Genomic DNA, 20,976 nt, shown 5'->3' on the forward strand with positions numbered 1-20,976 from the left:
TTGAGTTTTTGGAGAATAAATACCTCTGAGATATCTTCTTTGGTTTGCTACTTAAAGACTGAAATAACAGTGATAATAAAACAATATATTTAAATAACCATCTTCACTAAAACAATTTTTCTTACATTGGATTTTATTCCCAGTAGACACAGAAAATATATATATATATGTTTGTAAAATACTGAGGATTTCCCCCAACGACAACTGGTCCGCGACAACTCACAGGGAGGAGATAATAAGTCTTCATTTTTACAAAGCACTGGGAATGCTTCATCTAGAATATGCAGTGAAGATAAGGTTTCATCTACTGAGGTCCAGAGAAGTTGAGTTTTGGAACAGCATGGAAGTATAAGGTGATAGGCTGGCCCATGAGGCACTGGTGAAGTTATTCAACTATGTGCAGTTTTGGGGAAGAGGATCTCCACATGAGACATCCACCACCAGATGGACCACCACAAGGATAAAAATGTCACAATGTGTATAATTGGTATTAAGTGGGTAACCAAAGTTTAATGTTTGTACTATACTGTATGTATCACCCTCTAGGTGTCAAGTAGTACAGGGAGTTGTAAGAGTGACAGGTTTTGCTTCCCTGATTTAATATTAAATATTTAATGTTGTTTTTCTCTCACACTGATGCCCCAGCCATCCTGCACTCAAGTCTTTGTCAATGTACTGATGAAAGTCTAGTCAAAGTAGTAAAATGTATCTAAAATCCATCATTTCAATGGCAATTCAACAACCATCATACACAATAATAGTCTGCAAGTAAAGTGACATTGAAATGTCTCATTTTGCCCAAAGTATTTCTTCATTTGTTCTTTAGAAAATAATGGGATTTTGCCAGGACTGAGTTCACAAGAATATTTCAAGAATATTTCAGTGATATTTTGGATATTTTAGGTAAAGAGAAAGTCCATTTTAACAAAAATCTGCATTCGTTTTTCAGTTTGTTTTCTACTTTGAATAAACTCCAGTTTTTATCAAATTTGAAGGTTTGCTTATTTCCAAAAAATAAATAAATAAAAAAAAACTGTAATACATTTGTGAAAACAATTAGAACACATTAAATTTTTATGCTCAAGAAGATAGAAAGGTAGTTTATTGGAACAGGTCACAAATCAACATCACCTGACGCATTTCGGGAGCAACTCCCTTAATCACGGCCTATGAAACGCGTCAGGTGATGTTGGTTTGTGACCTGTTGCAATAAACCACCTTTATTTTTAACCAGAGTGCCACCTTTTTATCTTCTTGAGAATATCTTACTACAGTGGGAACGCTGGTGGCACAGCACCCGAACACTAAAATGGAGCAACACTAAGGGGCCCATTTACTTAGCTCGAGTGAAGGAATAGAGGAAAAAAACTTCGAATTTCGAATGTTTTTTTTGGCTGCTTCGACCATCGAATGGGCTACTTCGACCTTCTACTTCAACCTTCGACTTTCGATTCGAACTAAAAATCGTTCGACTATTCAACCATTCGATAGTCGAAGTACTGTCTCTTTAAAAAATTCTTCGACCCCCTAGTTCACCACCTAAAACCTACCGAGGCCAATGTTAGCCTATGGGGAAGGTCCCCATAGGCTTCCTAACAATTTTCTGATCGAAGGATAATCCTTCAATCGATGGATTAAAATCCTTCGATCGTTCGATCGTAGGAATAGTGCTAAATCCTTCGACTTCGATATTCGAAGTTGAAGGATTTCAATTCGGCAGTCGAATATCGAGGGTTAATTAATCATCGATAATCGACCCTAGGTAAATCTGCCCCTTTGGTGAACACGCAGGGGGTGAGTTTGGAGTGGGCTAAACCCTTTTTCTACATTCAATTTTTAGAAAAAAATTTAAAAAAATTTGAAAAAAAACTTGCACTGAAAACAATGTTTTAAATTTGCAATAAACGGCTCCCATTGACTTCTACATGAACTTGGCAGCTTGGCTAGATGCTGAAGTTTTATGCATTTTGTGTGCTTATTAAATTTCTTACGTAAAAAGCTTTTAAAACACAATTCAAATTCAGGAGTTATAGAGCAAAAGTTTTTAAAAAAAAATTAAATTTTTAGAGAAAAAAATTCAAATTCGAACATTGATAAATCACCCCTTATGTTTAGGAAGGATAACATGATAAAAAGCTGTTTTTGGTTTACAGTGGTACAATGGGTTACAACTTTTACCATTCTCTTAACTTTCACATCTTGTTAATAGGCCCTTGGAGTGTGATGTATAAATTGTGATATGTTCTCCTTCATCGTCAACTGGTTTTTCTTAAAAAAAGAAAAAACTATGGCCCTTACATCCCATGGAAGGCTTGTGGCAGTGTGTAGACTTTTACTTCTCTGCAGGAGATTTCAGTAGAAACAGAGTTAACAAGCCAATGACAAAGCTCAGGAACTGGCGTCTTCCTCAGCCCTCCAGCTGGAGCACAAATGAAGCCATTCATGCGGATGAAATGCATTTTAAACAATAAGCTGATTCTGGATTTTTCTCTTCCTTAAGTGTTGATCCGCTGGTAATAGATTGCGTTGGGAAAGAAGTATAGTGTCAGGGAGCCGGGAGCTCCCTCCAGGGAGGTTGTCAGGATCAAGGAGGAAGCCCTCTTGAGGGAACAAGGTCGCGGTGTCCAAAGGGTTAAACGAAGAATAGTCAGGATCAGGCAAGAGTTCACAGGCAGGCAGAATACAAACAAAGTCCAAAGTCCAGGCAAAGGGTCAAGAAACAGATCAGGAACAAGATTTGGCAATAAGGCACACAGGAAACCCAGGATACACTTTAGGGAAAGTATTCCTATTCTTGGGCGCCATTCTGGCGTCTAGTTGGCGCTTTTATTTTCAAATTTGGCGCCATTCTGACGTCATTGACGCTCTTGCGCTGACGTCGACGCGCTGACGTCATCGCGCCGGCGCCGCTACCCACGTGGCGGCCATGGGCGCCGCCATTTTGGGAGCGACGCCGGCAAGGAGGGACGCGCCGCCCGGAGATCGTGACATATAGACATTAAAGATAAAGCACACACTGTAAGATGCTCTTATGTAGTAGAACTGCCACTGTTCACTCCTGGAAAGGAAAAAGGAGAGGACCCCAAGTTCCACAAGGAAAAAATAGAATTAGAATATGTTCTAATGATACCACTATATACTGTGACCCAGGAACAAAATGGCAAGCACTTAATATAGCTGATGTCTTTGTAGGCAAAATATCTGGTACAACTTTAGGTAGTTTCTTACTGTCTAATATCTTGTCAACTATTTCACTGCAGAAGAGCTGATCCTATTAAACCATGAACCCGCTTAAAGGGATACTGTCATGGGGAAAAAAAAATTTCAAAATGAATCAGTTAATAGTGCTGCTCCAGCAGAATTCTGCACTGAAATCCATTTCTCAAAAGAGCAAATGGATTTTTTTATATTCAATTTTGAAATCTGACATGGGGCTAGACATTTTGTCAATTTCCCAGTTGCCCCAAGTCATGTGACTTGTGCCTGCACTTTAGGAGAGAAATGCTTTCTGGCAGGCTGCTGTTTTTCCTTCTCAATGTAACTGAATGTGTCTCAGTGGGACCTGGATTTTACTATTGAGTGCTGTTCTTAGATCTACCAGGCAGCTGTTATCTTGTTACCTTCCCATTGTTCTTTTGTTTGGCTGCTGGGGGGAAAAGGGAGGGTGGTGATATCAGTCCAACTTGCAGTACAGCAGTAAAGAGTGATTGAGGTTTATCAGAGCACAAATCACATGACTTGGGGCAGCTGGGAAATTGACAATATGTCTAACCCCATGTCAGATTTCAAAATTGAATATAAAAAAATCAGTTTGCTCTTTTGAGAAATGGATTTCAGTACAGAATTCTGCTGGAGCAGCACTATTAACTGATTCATTTTGAAAAAAAATGTTTTTTCCCATGACAGTATCCCTTTAACATGTCATGAAAGCAATACCCTCTGCTGTCACATTTATGTGCTGCTCCTTCTAAGAAAATATAAATGAAATGTAAAGTTTGGCCCCATCGATGCCTGTGATGACGACGGCAGGTTGTTCTGTCAATAAAATGAATTGCTAAAACTGCAGCATGGTTCTGTATCCTATCCAATTCCATTGTCCTCATCAATATTTCAGTAGTTGTGAGACAGAGAAGGTCAGAAGGCCTGACCCAGACGAGTTCATAACTGGAAATAGAGGCCCATATTAGAACATGCCGGAGCGATTGTGTTTTACTCGACAGTTACAACACTTGTTTGGATGTGCGGGTGCAAATAACAACAGGTTTATTAGGGAGCACGAGGCACGGCAGCGGCTATTTCCGTGGTCAAGGGAAGAATATTTCAAACCGGGAAGAAAACAAATGTTTTTTCATCTTGAGATATATGAAATGGTGTCTTCAGTCCTTTAGGAGAAAGGAAAGGGAAGAAAGGACCCTGGTGTTGCAGTACTACTGGGATAAAGCAGGACTTTATTTAGAGATACTCTACAAGTTCTTTTATCCAGAATGCAAGGGACCTGGGCTTTTCCGGATAAGAAGTCCTTCTGTCGTTTTTATCTTCATACCTTTCATGTATTAAATCCATTTAAATGTTAAATAAACCCAATAGGAACATTTTGCTTCCGATAAGGATTAATTATATCTCAATTTATATCTTCAGTTTAGATCAAGTACAAGGTATTGTTTTATTATTACACAGAAAAAGACATTAATTCCTTAAAATGTGAATTATTGGATTAAAATGGAGACTTTGGGAGATGCCCCTCCTGTAAATTAAAGTTTTCTGCATGACAATCTTTAAAAAAAATAAAGCCCACAATATTGGAAATATCTGCAAAGATTTGAAAAAATTTAATTAAATATTGTTTTTTTTAAAAAAATATTTTTCTTACCGACAGGGTAGCAGAATGAAGTCACTCATGGCAAAACGGGCCGAGCTATTTGGGACAGTTCAAGGGCATATTAAGGTGAGATCAGGGAAGAGAAAGACAAAATTGGGGCAAATCGGGGGAATAACTGGAGCAGAGGCTCAATTTAAGAGTATTATAAATTTACCGGCAACTACATTTCTCCAAATTTGTAATATCTGCCTGGCATTGTCAGGTGTTTTACCCTACCTGAGAAGAGTGACAACCCTACTTGGAAAAAGAATAAGATTTACAAGTTTGGGATCTCTGATCCGGAAACCGATATCCAGAAAGCTCCAAATTATGGAAAGGCCATCTCCCACAGAGTTCATTATATAGTGAATAAAGTAGCCCCTCTTGTAAATTATATGGATATTATAAGTCACCGAGGAGTTTCATGATCATATAAAAACACGAGGCCGAAGGCTGAGGTCATGGAACTCCGAGGTAACTTCTAATATCCTCATATTTTGCAACAGGGGGCTGTTTATTTATTATAATACACAAGTTTCAGTGAGTCATGTGACAGAAATGACATCAGAACTCACCGTTTATAACTGATGACATCAGAACTCACCGTTTATAAGGATATAATTTACAAGATATTCCAGTTTAGTTCTTCTTTAAAACAGAGTCTATAGGATATGGTCTTTCCATTATTAGAATCTTTCTGGATCATGGGTTTTCAGACAATGGATCTCATACACGTTTTAAGTTTCATGTGAATGTAAGTCAAAATATTTGTATAGTAGAGCAGCAAGAGTATTGGTGTGTCCTTCAAGATGCATTAATATAGTGGGCATCCGTGATGTATACAGGGAAAGTTGAATAATATAATATAATATAACATTTGTGCTTTTATCTATGGGGTTCCCAGTGCCAATACTTCTGCTCTGCTCCAACAAACAACTTTTGATAAAAAAAAGGACTTTTATTTTACACCCAATAGAGTATTTTCTGCACACGGTCTAATAAAACATTAAGCTGCTGTTATAAATAACATTTCTTGACCCGGTGGTTTTGTCAAGTGACTTATACTTGAACTTTGCTTCAGTGAAACGTCACTTTTTACCCTCGATGCTGAATGATAAAAAGAGCCAGGAAAACCCTTCCCCAGATTATTGCTATTAGGTTACAAGTATTACAACAGCTTTAAATGGCTCTTTAAAATTGATTGCAGTGTTAATGGAAGAACGCAGGCTGCTTCAGTGATTAACAGATTGTTCAAATATCGTCTTTGGCTGTTTCACATTTTGTGAGAGTGAGACGGGGGGGGGAGTAAGTCTCTGAGTGACCCGTGTCTTGTGTTACTCAACATATTCTCACTTGTTTCGCTCCGCTCATTTTAAGATTTGCACAAAACATCCATTACAGCCTGGTTTTTTCAATGATATTGTTTTCTACCAGGGTTATCTTTAGGTGGCTTCTACTAGTGAGACTACTCACACCTTGGCTTACATAGAGCATGAATTGTAGAAATGCAGTGTAAAGTTAAACATTGCCTCCTGATTTAGCAAATAGCATAACATTCATATTATAACAACAACAAAAGCCTCTAATAGCACTGGGGACTGTTTTTTGGGAAGGGAGTGTGACTGTGGGACTGTGGGATAGCAGGTATAGTAGGGAGAGATGGTATCTATAGTAACAGTGGATAATAGTCTCTGGGAAGGGAGTGTGACTGTGGGATAGCAGGTATAGTAGGGAGAGATGGTGCCTATAGTAACAGTGGATAATAGTCTCTGGGAAGGGAGTGTGACTGTGGGATAGCAGGTATAGTAGGGAGAGATGGTGTCTATAGTAACAGTGGATAATAGTCTCTGGGAAGGGAGTGTGACTGTGGGATAGCAGGTATAGTAGGGAGAGATGGTGCCTATAGTAACAGTGGATAATAGTCTCTGGGAAGGGAGTGTGACTGTGGGATAGCAGTATAGTAGGGAGAGATGGTGCCTATAGTAACAGTGGATAATAGTCTCTGGGAAGGAGTGTGACTGTGGGATAGCAGGTATAGTAGGGAGAGATGTGTCTATAGTAACAGTGGATAATAGTCTCTGGGAAGGGAGTGTGACTGTGGATAGCAGGTATAGTAGGGAGAGATGTGTCTATAGTAACAGTGGATAATAGTCTCTGGGAAGGGGAGTGTGACTGTGGGATAACAGGTATAGTAGGGAGAGATGTGTCTATAGTAACAGTGGATAATAGTCTCTGGGAAGGGAGTGTGACTGTGGGATAGCAGGTATAGTAGGGAGAGATGTGTCTATAGTAACAGTGGATAATAGTCTCTGGGAAGGGAGTGTGACTGTGGGATAGCAGGTATAGTAGGGAGAGATGCGTGTCTATAGTAACAGTGGATAATAGTCTCTGGGAAGGGAGTGTGACTGTAGGAAGCAGGTATAGTAGGGAGAGATGTGTCTATAGTAACAGTGGGATAATAGTCTCTGGGAAGGGAGTGTGACTGTGGGATAGCAGGTATAGTAGGGAGAGATGGTGCCTATAGTAACAGTGGATAATAGTCTAAGTATAAGAAACCTGACTGTATGCAGTGAAATTCTCCCTTCATTTACTGCTGTGGATAGGAATTGTCAGACGATCCCTAACTGCTCTGCAGGGAAACAATCATACTTATGAACAGCAGGGGGAGCCCCCGCCTTACTTCCCAGCCATGCAGAACTCAAGCTTTTGTTATGACGATCCCTAAGCAGCCCAGACCACACTGAGCATGTGCACAGTCTTGGTCTTTCAAAGATGTATAACAAAGTTACAAGATGGTGACCCCCTGTATCCAACTTTGAAAGCATAAATTATTTGTTTGATTAGGCTTGTGATGCAGTAAGTTCATGTTTATGTTTAGTATACAAAATACAGCATTTCTAGCCTTATTCTATTTTACACTTTCCTTGTCCTTTAAAAAGGACTTGACATGGCCTTCCTGTATTTCAGAGCTTACACTTTAACAAGTTTCCAGATAAGGGTTCCTATACCTGTACCTGTACCTGTACACACTTTGTACTGCAGTACTTTGTTTCTGGATAATTGATCTTTCTGTAATTTGGATCCATACCTTAAGTCTACTAGAAAATCATATAAACATGAAATAGTCTGGTTTTGCTTCCAATAAGGATTAATTATATCTTAGTTGCGATCAAATACAAACTACTATTTTATTATTACAGAGAATTTTTTTTGTGTGGATTATTTGGATAAAATTGAGTCTATGGGATATGGTCATTCTGTTATTTGGAGCTTTCTGGATAATGGGTTTCCGGATAATGGATCCCATTCCTGTATTTCATTCTTGCAGTTAAGAAGAAGTGACACATGGAGTAGTAATGCCGGAGTTCTTTGTGGTGATTTCCATGTCTATATATTGTGACGCTCGGTGCTGCCCCAGGTACAATGATTCACAATTTAAAAGACCAGAACAGCAAACGCTCGTTTGAATAACCGTAAGATCTTCCCAAACACACAGTATAAATAAGGTTGTTAGATTATAACAAGTCCCTTATTTCTCTAATTCTCATAGAGGCAACTGGTGAGACAAGTAAAAGCCGTAAGGCAAAACTGCTATTGGCTGATGTGTCATCAAGTGCAATTAGTGATACAGTCTCTTCACTTGTAATAATACAATTAATCAGGGACATGTGATGTTAATTGGATCTGATATGGAACTGCAGGGTCTGGAGCAGGCTGAGCTCAATGAACATATCATACACATCTCTATTAATATTGTTTCTAATAAGGAGCATTAGACAAGAGAAACACATGACGTGTTCATAGGCAAATCCTTCTACTGAAAATTGATGGACATGAGGGACTTATCATGTCGAGTCTTCTCCCTGCCGCAGAGAGATTTCAGCTGACACGAGATGTAGATAAAATACAGTTATATCTTGTGATGTGTAACTAGTGGGGGCACTGCCTCCTGAGATGAGTTTCTCACTTGCCTCATTGGTGCAGTTCCCATGGGGTTGGCAGGTACCATTTGTACCAGTCATTCTTTCTAAATCCCCCAACAGGAGCATCCTCAGTTGAAGCCAATCTCTACCTGACATTGTTGGACTTGTAGGGAAGAGGACCTTATACTCTGTGAACAGGAAAGGAGGGATGTTTATGAGTTTGGGAGGGGGTCAAGCTTTCAAGAAGGATTTCTTTTTTTCTTTAATAAAAATGCATTACTATTATATTTTATCAAAGCACCAACATATTTTCCAACACTGTACAATGGATTGAGGAAAAAAACCCCCAAATATTAAAATAATTGAAAAAGATAAAACGATTGTACAGCAAAACTTGAGGTCGGAAGGTCCTGCCCTTGAGAGCTTACACTCTACACTTACAATGCAAGGGAAGGAATAGCTGCACGTTTTAAACACCCATGATTTTTCCAGTTTTTTTTTTAGAAACTATAATTGAAGATTCTAAGAGAGAAATCATTGATTTGAGCATTCTGCCTGTCATGTTATGGGAAACAGATGCAATTATTGTATGACCTTTATATAATGGCACAAGTGAATGTCATTTGTTCCAGTGTTCAGCAAGCAAAGGGTTATGTGCGGTTGAGGCAGAAGTAGCTGAGATGTTTTAAGTGCGTTCCTTGTCCCATTGGTCTTTGCTGGGGGATGATCAGTATTTTAATGTCAATCCAAATGGAATCAGCACTTCTGGTCATCTACAACAGCTTTACAATATTGTACATTACGAGTACATTAACGTCCTATAAAGCCAGAACAGAAAATACTGGTTCACATTACACACCCCAATAAGTGTCAATATGGACTCAATTTAATAAACATTTGGAAGGAGGCTTCAATTTCTTGCAATTGGTCTTGGAAAGGTTACTTGCTTTCCAGTTACTTTAATCTGCTTAGGCCTTGCTCCGAGATCACTCGATGCCACAGACTCATTACCGAGTTGCCTGCAACAAAGCAAACAGTTTACTCATTTCTGAACTCGATCCGAAAAACTGATTTAAAAATCTATACAGGCAATCAAATATACACACAAAAGTCTGTGAGAAGGTGGCTGGGATGAAATAAATGGACTTTAGCAGAGACGGGAAGAAGAACGGCCAAAACAGGCGCTTATTAAAGAGCTTTTCCCAGTAAATGGGCCCTTCCAGCAACCACCACTGAAAACCATCCTTCCCAGGGAAAATGAACGAGGGCGAGGAGAGAAGCCTGGGAAAAAAGGAAAGATGTGTCTGTGTGTCTTCTCTTTGGTGCGGCCAACATTAAATATTCAGCAAAAAGGAGAAGATCCGTTTTCATGAGTCTTTTTGTTTCTTGTGTATCGGCTGACAGTTGCTATAAACAGACATAGACAAACATGCCTGAATGCATGCTGCGACAGAATCCTGCGACCACAGCTGTATCACTGCGGGACTGCCTGCTTTATTGCACTCTATGAGAGATTTAGAAGAAGGGAATGCACAGGTGATGTCCAACAGCAACAGCTTGTGCCTCTCATATGAAGGGGTTTTCAGTCTGTCTGCCCAATTTGCTTTTTTTTTAATCCCAAACCAATGTTTCTCTTATTATTTGAGAAGTGAATCGTGCCAATGAATAGCTCCTTACTTCGACTAGATAGTAATCGTGTAGCATCAAGAGCCGCCATGCTGGTTATTTGTTACACAAATGCATGATGGGTAACGATGCTGCTTCGCCATTCTAATGGCTGTGATTGTTTTTTGTAGCATTTGTGGAATAACTAGTGGGGAGCTGCCATTATGCTATAGGCTTTCAATATTCATTTACACTTTAAGAAATATAATAAATTAATATTATTTTCTACATATTTTTTTAAGGGGTTCTTCACCTTTTAGTTAAATATTAGTATGTTATAGAATGGCCAATTCTCAATTGTTTCATTTTTTTTTAAAGTTTTGAAATTATTTGCCTTCTTCTTTGGCCTTTTTCAAGGTTTTAAATGGGGGTCACTGACCCCAGCAGCCAAACAGCTATGGCTCTATGAAGCTACAGTTTTTTTGTTACTGTTATTATTTTTTATTACTATTATTATTACTATTATTAAGGCCCTCTCCTTTCATATTCTGGTGTTTCATTCAAATCAGTGCCTGGTTGCTAGCAGGGCCGCATTTACATAGTGGGGACCCCTAGGCCCACTGCCACCCCCCCCTTTATTCATGCAAATTTTTATCATCAATGGGGATTGGCGCATGGGAAATTTAAGAAATCATTGTATCTCCAGCGCATCCCCAGTGTTTTTGAACCAATGTGGATGTGATTGGGCAGCATGTTGCCCCCCTAAAATCCTGCCGCCCTAGGCCCGGGCCTAGGTGGCCTTTCCACAAATCCAGGCCTGGTTGCTAGAATAATTTGGACCCTGAAATTCCAAACTAGAGGAGCTGCTATATAAAAACCGAAATAATTGAAACAGCACAAGTAATAATAAAATGAAGCTCAATTGCAAATTGTCTCAGAATACTTTCTACAGGACACTAAGGGGGTTATTTATCAATGTCCGAATGCCAAAAACTCAAAAAAAATTTATTTTTATTTTTACTATAAAATCGGAATTTTTAGTGGAAAAAACCCCTATTTTTTCAGGATTTATTAAACCCTGAGGCTGCAAAAACTCTGAATCCAAAAATCCGGCATCACAGACCTGCCGAAGTTGTATATAAGTCAATGGGAGAGGCCATTATCCTATTTGGAAGTTTCTGAGGTCTGCGCTGGAATTAGCCCGAAAATCGGACTATTTCAAACATACAACACGATTTTTTCAGGGTTTTCCCCCCGAAGAGATTAATTTGTGCTTTTTTTAATAAGGTCAAATTGTGTATTCTAATTTGGTTGGACTTTTTTAATTTTAATACGAAATTCAGATTTTGATAAATAAGGCCCTAAAAGTCAAGGGTGAATACCTCCTTTAATGCCACAATGTGTTGTAAATATGAAATATATATGTACAGAGAAGGGATAATCTATTTAAATAACAGCGAGCAAGCCAACAATGACAAATCAAATAAAGCAGGCCGTTTATGGTTTTTGCAGTTAGAAACCTTGTTCTTCTGAGGTTCCACCACAAATGACCAGTGAACTCAATTAGAAGGTAGGATTTGCTTTCAACAACTGCATCAAGTGAAGTCCCCTCTCTGGCAGGGCAGACACATAAATCAGAAGCTGATATTTGGAGGCAGAGACAATTGGACATTTCCCTCATTTGGCTGCGTCTGCCCAAGGAACCGATTATCTACACTGAGAAAGGTCTGGCCTTCCCTAGGTGCTGAGAGATAGGCAATTCAAACACTTACTCTATCGTGTTTCTGGGATGTCATGGTCAGGGTCGCCATTAGAAATTACATGGCCCCGTACAACAAAATTTTTAGGGCCCCTCCACCCACCCCAGATACCAAGTCCCATCCCAGATACCAAGCCCCACCCACCCCAGATATCATGCCCCACCCACCCCAGATACCAAGCTCACCCACCCCAGATATCAAGTCCCACCCACCCCAGCCCCCAAGCCCCACCCACCCCAGCCCCCAAGCCCCACCCACCCCAGATATCAAGCCCCACCCACCCCAGATACCAAGCCCCACCCATCCCATATCCCAAGCCCCACCCCAGCCCCCAAGCCCCATCCACCCCAGCCCCCAAGAGCCACCCCAGATCCCGCCCACACCACAGTTAAAAAAACACACAGACATCAGTGCTAAAAACCATAAACCCACCACACACACAAGTTAAAAGCCATTGATGGTTAGAGCCCCCTTATAAGTTAAAAAAAAAAACATTGGTGTCAGGGCCCCCAATAAAAGTTTTTTTTTTAAAAAAAAACATTGGTACCAGGGTCCCCCATAAAAGTTTTTAAAAAACCATTGGTGTCAGGGCCCACATTAGTAAAAAAAAATGTTGATGCCAGGACTCCCCATAAAAGTTTTTTTAAAAAAACTTTGGTGCCAGTGCCCCCCCTTACAAGTTAAATAGAAACATTCAGGCCCCAGAGAATATTTTTTTTAAAAATATTGGTGGCAGGGCCTATAGAGTATTAAAATAAAATGCTAGTGGCCAGGGGTTTAATAAAATAAAAAAAAACACACATTCGTGTTCAGTAGAAATGAACTCGTGGCTTCAGGACTTAAATTTCGGCTCCTTTCGTGGCTTCAGGTCTTTTCGTGGCTTAAGGACTCCAACTTTCGGCTCCTTTAGTGGCTTTGGGTTTTTTTCCGTCTTCGAGACTTGAACTTTGGCTCCTTTAGTGGCTTTGCGTCTTTTCATGGCTTCAGCTTTAGCTCTTTTCGTGACTTTGGGTCTTTTCATGACTTCGTGACTTCAACTTTGGCTCCTTTAGTGACTTCGGGTCTTTTTATGGCTTCAGGACTTCAATTTCAGCTTCGGGACTTCAACTTTCGGTTTCTTTTGTGTCTTTGGGTGTTTTTGCGGCTTCGGGACTTCAGCTTTGGCTCCTTTAGTGGCTTTGGGTCTTTTCATGACTTCAGGACTTCAACTTCAGCTCCTTTCATGACTTTGGGTCTTTTTGCGACTTCGGGACTTTGACTCTTCGGGACTTTGGCTCTTCGGGACTATGGCAGATGTGGCATGGCTTCGGCTCTGTCAAGAGGGGCCTGGCTGTGCTGCAGCTTTTAAAATAGCCGGGCCCCTCTTGACAGAGGGCCCAGGCCCAGGTCCGGTACAGCAGTACCCCCTGTGCCCCCCTGATGGTGGCCCTGGACATGGTTAATAAATTATGACTTGTTTGCATTTCATTCTGTGTCTTCTTTTTCCACTTGAGCTACAAATCATCCTAAGCCTTAAACATTTTCTGTCTCTAAATGAACATTCTGAAGGATGCGCCTTTCTCTCTAGAGCATCCCATTGACTTCTCTATTTGTACTTAGCTTTACACAATCAACACTGGATTACCTTAACGTCATCTGAATATCACATGCTTTTGTGCAGTGACGGCAAACTCTTGTTCTTCCCTGTGTTTCTTTCCACCCTTCTCAATAGTTCTTGTGTGTAACCACGTGTCATTGGTAAGTGGCTACTTGTTAGTGACAAATCCAAGGTTGTTGCTTTAGACAAATGATGCTTAAAACACATAGATTTACAAATAATGCAAAAGAAGGCAGTTTTAGTAACAGCAACTAACCGAACATTATATACTATTACAGAGTCATTGATTCAAATATTAGCCCCATCAAACAGAAACATGAGTTTACATATTGTATTTGAAATATGGCTACAGTACAGGTATGGGATCAGTTATTCAGAAATCCATTATCCAGAAAGCCCAGAATTATGGTAAGGCCATTTCTCATAGACCCCATTTTAATTAAATAATTCCAATTTTAAAAAATAATTTCCTTTTGTATTTTCCCAGTATAACGTTTACAGTATTTTGGTGAGATAATTCCCAATACAATAATCTTGTATGTTTTACCTGATCACTTTCTCATTGACTTTTGCCTGGTGACAATTGTTGGCTTTTTGTCATCTTTGGATGAAGCTGTGGCAATAAATCTCTGCATGGGATGTAACCCATGCAGAGATGTGTTGTAGTTCTCCTATAAAGAAACCATGGTATATTCTTTATTTGTTACCTTGGGGGTGACTATGCAGACCCCCTTTAGGAGAGGACTGCACCCATGACCCAATCCAAAGTGAGAGAGTCATCATTCAGCATTGTCCCTCACGTGGCCAGTTTAACACAGTTGCCTGAGGAAGGTACTTTTGCCTGCAGTCCTACTTGACCTACTGAGCTGTGTAGCATTTATTCACTTTTATTAAGTGTATTATACAAATGATGTACCCCCCTGTTGTAAAATATAAGGATGCTAAAATTCATGCTGCAGTTCTTTTATCTACAAAAGCACTTGCCCTTCTTCTACCTGCTTTTATTCGGTAATGGAACCCTTCATTGTTTTTCAATATTCTTTACTGTATGTTGTACATATTTACTTTAATCTACAGAAGACACTGAGAAGCTGGATCTGAAGTTATACACAAATATATATCATCACTATTTCCAGAATATAAAAGCTTATACCTTCCCTATTCTCATGGAATTAACTATTAATATCGTTTTGTTCATTTCACATATAATCCCAGTTGTCCCTGCCTTGTCACTACAAATGCATCTGTTTAAAAAAAAAAGGGCTACAACAATGTTCTCTTTTCCCATCCATAATTCATAAATAAGAAGGCCATTCTAGAGACAAAAGAATAAATAATTGTATTCCCATGGAAAAGGGTAAGAGAGCTTGTCTAATGCATTGCTGCCTGTATGTGTGTCTTCTCAGCAGCAGGTGGTGCACTTACCACCATGAAGGTTGCGCTCTAGAGATACAGTCAGAGCCTGAAGTGAGACAGTGCTTTTATTAAACTGCTCAAATGATATTTACAGGGAGACTCTTCCAGGGCCTCAATTAATTAATCAAAATGATAGTAATGTGGAAGCTGCTCTGTGATTGGCTCTATGGGTTGTAGCAAGATACTGGAATAGAAAGAAACCATGTCTCCTGGTTAGATGCTACCTGTAGAGACTACAAGGCTTAAACAATAGACATATCAGTAGTCGTATCAATAAAACACCCTATTTAGAAAAAGTTTCTTTAATTTCTTATTTGCTTGCTAATCTAGAGATGAACAGAGAGGTGAACATAGAAATAAACAGTTACAGTATTTTCCCATTAATTCCATATATCATTTGCATATATTTCAGCTCCATGTTCCATGTTGGAAATAATTAAGGTGCACTATAAATACACAGATAATAAGGTACAAATAGGGACTTGTGTATTTACGTATAAGACAAGTAATAACATGTTATTTTTTATATCTAGGACTAAGAAATAATCCGATAACACTGCACAAATAATTTTATTTTATTAAAAAAGATAATTTAGGCCACATCTATGAGCAGCCATAGACCACATCAGTTACACCCCGATCCTCCTGAAGCCCTACCTACTTTCCATTAAGCCTGGCCCTTTTGGGATCGACATTTTGCTAATGCCTTGTGAAAATAAGGACCATTGAATGGTGCAGTTTCTTTAATATCTAGAAAATGGAGGAAATTTCTCATTAAATAAAGATCGTCCTAATGCTAGGATGTTTTAGCATAAAGGTCATATGATTGTATGGCTGAAATACAACAACCATGTTCCAGAAGAGTCTCATTGGATGAGGTCCAACAAATGGAACAATATGGTTTTCAGTTATACTACTACTAAATATTACCTCCTAATCTCTTTGCATTTACCAACCTTACGCATATTAAGAAAACATTGTTAAGGTTACTGCTGCTCTTGTGTACATGGTTCTTACATGGCCTCCAGATAAAGAATTGCTGACATTTATAGATACCCTCTATTAAGCAGTGAATTCAGAACTCGCCATCATTATGAAACACTGTTCTAGACAAGCTGGGACAACCTCCTTATCTCCCGTCAAAGCCAGAAGAAACCCATATGATGGCCTGGCATAGCCATTTGAGACCAGGGGGTAAATTTATCAAAGAGTGAAGTTCCGCCACTAGAGTGAAATTCCGCAGCTCTCAATTCATTTCTATGGGATTTCGAAAGGCGTATTTATCAATGGGTGAAAGTGAAAGTTCACCCTTTGATAAATACGCCTATAAAAATCCCATAGAAATGAATGGAGAGTGGTGGAATTTCACTCTAGTGCCGGAACTTCACTATTAACTTCACTCTTTGATAAATATACCCCATAGTGTAGGATCAGTGGTAAGTGTGCTTTTTGTCAAGCATAGTCTAACTTATATATCTTGTATATCTTAAATAATAATGCCCTGTAGATGAACTGAGTTCTAATGCAATATTTATGAGCAACAGGCTAAAGCATGTGCACGCTATGTGCAAAAACTTGCTTGATTGACCCAACGGCATAATGTGTAGATCATTAGATCATCAATATTTGATTAGCCAAACATGACGTTGAGTGAAAAATCAAATCAGGCAGATAAACCCTTCCATTTGGTTGATAATATACCAAAAACAGATCTTTAGCCTTAAGGATTTAAAAGCATGAGCTGGAATATGCATGATCCAAAGTGGATATGGAGCTGCAAGCACCCAAACACATGGGCAGATATTCATCAGTTTGGAACTTGCCTCCGTAATCTTTACATATATACTCTGCACAAAAGGAAAGAGGAATCATTTCAAAAGACTACTGTAGGAAGGGTCCACGACCTGATGGACTTTAGAAGTTAATTCAGTTGTAGAAATAAAATACATGGGCGATAAAAAAAAGTCTTGTTTCTGTTGATTGCATTTTAAGGGCAGTTAATAATGCTCTCAGCAACTGGGAAATCAACTCTAAACACCAGGGTAGCATTGATTACAGCTGGGTCAAAAATGTTATCACAGAATGGAGATGTTGTCTGTGTCAGATTGAGAAAAAGAGTTGGATAAGGAAAAGTCTGAGACATATGCCCTTTTGTAAAGGTGTTCAGGTAGACAAATTAACAACAGAATTCTCGGCTGTAATCACCGAACTGCGATGATCACAGCTGGAGGCACTCGCTGATTGAAGTTGCACTCAGCTATTGCTAACATTACATTCTATTCTCTGCCATTGTCTTATTGTGTGGAATGTAGGCTCATTCACTGGCTAACCCTTTCACTATGTGCACAACTATCTGTTTTCAATGCATCTACCATCAAGTAAGTACAGCTGAAATTCACCAACATAAATCTCTGTTTCAATTCAATACCAGTCCAAGCTGAAATGATGAACAGTTATTCACAAACGCAGGCTTTTTAGAGATGCCATGGGGAAAATCCTCAGAATTCAGGCGTTGAAAACAATTGTAAAGCATGGGTCAATCACTATGATAAATGGAATGCAATTTAAGCGATTAAGGGGCGAGTGGATTTGAACTTGTCTCTTGAGAGGATTAACTTTGCTCACTACTAAATGTCTAACTTATAGCTGATTACACAGTCCTGAGCTTATAGCATTTGAATCAAGTAATGACTCTACTCATCATCAACTCATACTGGGAGCACTCTCTATCAAGGTGTAGAGACAGTAGAGCAGGGATACTTAACCAGTGACTCATGAGCAATATGTTGTTCTCCAACCCCTTGGCTCCCAGTGGCCACACAGCCGGAGCTTATTTTTGAATTCCTGATTTGAAGGCAAGCTTTAGTTGCATTAAAAAAGATTCTCTGACCACCAGTCCACATAGAGGCTACCAAAGCCCTTATTTGGCACCGCCCAGGAATGTTTTTTTTACACTTAAATGTGGCTCATGGGTAAAAAACGTTGGGGACCCGATGATTGCATGTACTTTGTCCCCACCTCCCAATAGTATCCTGATCGTTCCATCCCTATTGCACCAAGGTCAGAAGGCACATTACTACTACTAGGCATGCTGGGATTTGTAATATGACAAGGGTGATATGCCAAAGTGTAACTTTCACTCCTCAAATCTGACTCTATATTTTTCCACACCAGTCATTCTCCTGTGATTACTATAACCACAAATCCCATTAACCTCAGTAAATCATATTCATTAGTGAATGAGCTTCCCAGCCTTATCGTCTCTTCTCTACAGTTAAACTCATGTATATTGTAGGCTACAAGTCTGTAGATGTTTTGCTACAGGAAGGCATTACTCGTGGCTATAATATATATGATTGGCAGAGTGTGATAGGAACAAGCATTTTCAGTTCACATTTTGTTCTATGAAACATTGATTGTGCTCTTTAATCATTTATGTTGTTGACTTATGAACTCAGCAAACAGGTCTCTGCTGCCTGGGGAGTGGCTGTGTTATGCACCTTCCATTGGATATGAAATCTGTTGGGATGCGCACAATGCAGTGTCAGGGGACCTGGTCAACACTCTTCTTACCTCCTCCTATAAGTCCAGTTGTGGCCTGTCTACTTTGTTACTCCCTAACTTGCACGTCTGAATAAAACACATATAGACAGGTAGGGGACACTCTGTGCCTGCCCACTTGAATAAAGTGTTGCTAAACACAGACATTATTGAAGGGGATGCAACTTGCAGTTTTTACTCAAGCACAACATAATGAGCAAAGAGCATATAATGGGTCCAGTCTCTTGTAAATAACTTCTTACTTATGAAATCAATGCAAGACCAATATTGTTCTCACACTAAGTTAGATGTGATGAATCCAACAAGACTTGCCCTGAGGCGCATCCCTCGTATAGTTACCTGTAAATATTGAAACATAGGGTTACTGTAGGTATCAGTTCTCAGGGAGCCCTAATCTGCTGGGCAGCTCCTTCTATATTCTCTCCAATCCTTATTTGACACTAATTCCACATGTTGTTATTCTGACCCCGCTGAATCAGTCTCAGCTATTTTCCAGTCTGACCCAGAAAGCTGATATAATTAATGACCATGTTACCATGGTAATTAGCGAATGTATCATAAAAAGGATATTCAGTGAGTGCTGATCTCATTTACTATGATTAATAATGATCCCCAATTACGAGACCTAATAAGGAACCCTGGATGTATTTTGTTCCAAGTGCTGCCTTGTATTCTGGCATCTGAGTTAATAAACTGGGTATATGTACTGGCACTATTCATATAAGGAACATGATCCTTGTAGTTGGACTGAGCACCCTTGGATTTATTTTAAAGCACTGGTTAAACATACAGCAGATACAATGTAATTCTGGGGAAACTGCTGCGTTGTGGGAAAAACATGGCAAACTGATCCCAACTGATTGGCCAGAGAAAGAAGCACATTTTATAAATTGTATTTGTTTTTAATTTTTATTATTTCTCCTGCGGTGTTGCTTACATAGTTGCCATCTGGCCAGTCAAAATTGTCCTCCATGCCAATGTTATTATTAGGAAAAAAAATGGAGGAAACATAAAGGCCAGAAAACGTGGCAACCTGAGTTGCTTAAAGGACAAGGAAAGTGTAAAATAGAATAAGGCTAGAAATGCTGTATTTTGTATACTAAACATAAACATGAACTTACTGCACCACAAGCCTAATCAAACAAATGATTTATGCTTTCAAAGTTGGCCACAGGGGGTCACCATCTTGTAACTTTGTTATACATCTTTGCAAGACCAAGACTGTGCACATGCTCAGTGTGGTCTGGGCTGCTTAGGGATCGTCACAAACAAAGCTGCTTGAGTTCTGCATGGCTGGTAAGTAAGGCGGAGGCTCCCCCTGCTGTACATAAGTATGATTGTTTCCCTACAGAGCAGTTAGGGACCGTCTGACAATTCCTATTCACAGCAGTAAATGAAGGGAGAATTTCACTGCATACAGTCAGGTTTCTTATAAAAACAGTACATATTTTTTAATTAAAGTATATTGGAGATAGGTTTCTTTTTTATTAAAGAAAGTAAAAATTGGATTTATTTTTTTTTGCCTTTCCTTGTCCTTTAACTGAAAATACTTTATAACTGGAGGCTGCCATTAAGAACACATAACTCGTTTTATGCCAATAACTTCCTTTCTGTGTGTTATTGAGTATGTATCTGAGTAAGAAATGGTTACTCCCTATGCTTAATTTCCAGGTACTGTCCCTGTTTTTTTACCTCCCATTTTGTTTTTTCCTGGAATTGGCTTTTTCAAAAGGCTTTCACATGTGACCAACAGTACTTATATGTTTCTGTTACATCTATTGCATTGTGCGTAATTGTAGCTGTAAATACAATTGTTCCCATGAATGAGACAGATCATGTGCCCTATTGTACAAGACTTATGGGTTACACTAGACCAGCCAACATGATAAGAGCTGGTATATTACTAGCGTGACTGCAAAAATCTAGCATTTCTCTAGAGACAAGCCAGCACTCTGTTGACTTCATTTTCAGATTAGTTTCAGCTTTTCTATACCCACTGACCTAGAGGTTCAACAAAGTCTTATACTGTACATAATACTTATACATGTAAATCTGTGTTATCCAAATAACCCTATTGTGGCATAGTCAGTGCAGATCATGGGCAACACTAGTGACTCCTCACATACAAGGATGGAACTTCATGGTGTGCACAGAGTTGGGTACCAGTGGTTCTTCTCCACCATTCTGCCCTAGATTACATCTTCTTTCTTGAGGGATTGCAAGAGAAAAATATAAGGGGGTCATTTATGACAGCAA

The sequence above is a fragment of the Xenopus laevis genome, chromosome 8S, assembly GCF_017654675.1.
Source record: "Xenopus laevis strain J_2021 chromosome 8S, Xenopus_laevis_v10.1, whole genome shotgun sequence".
Lineage (NCBI taxonomy): Eukaryota > Metazoa > Chordata > Amphibia > Anura > Pipidae > Xenopus > Xenopus laevis.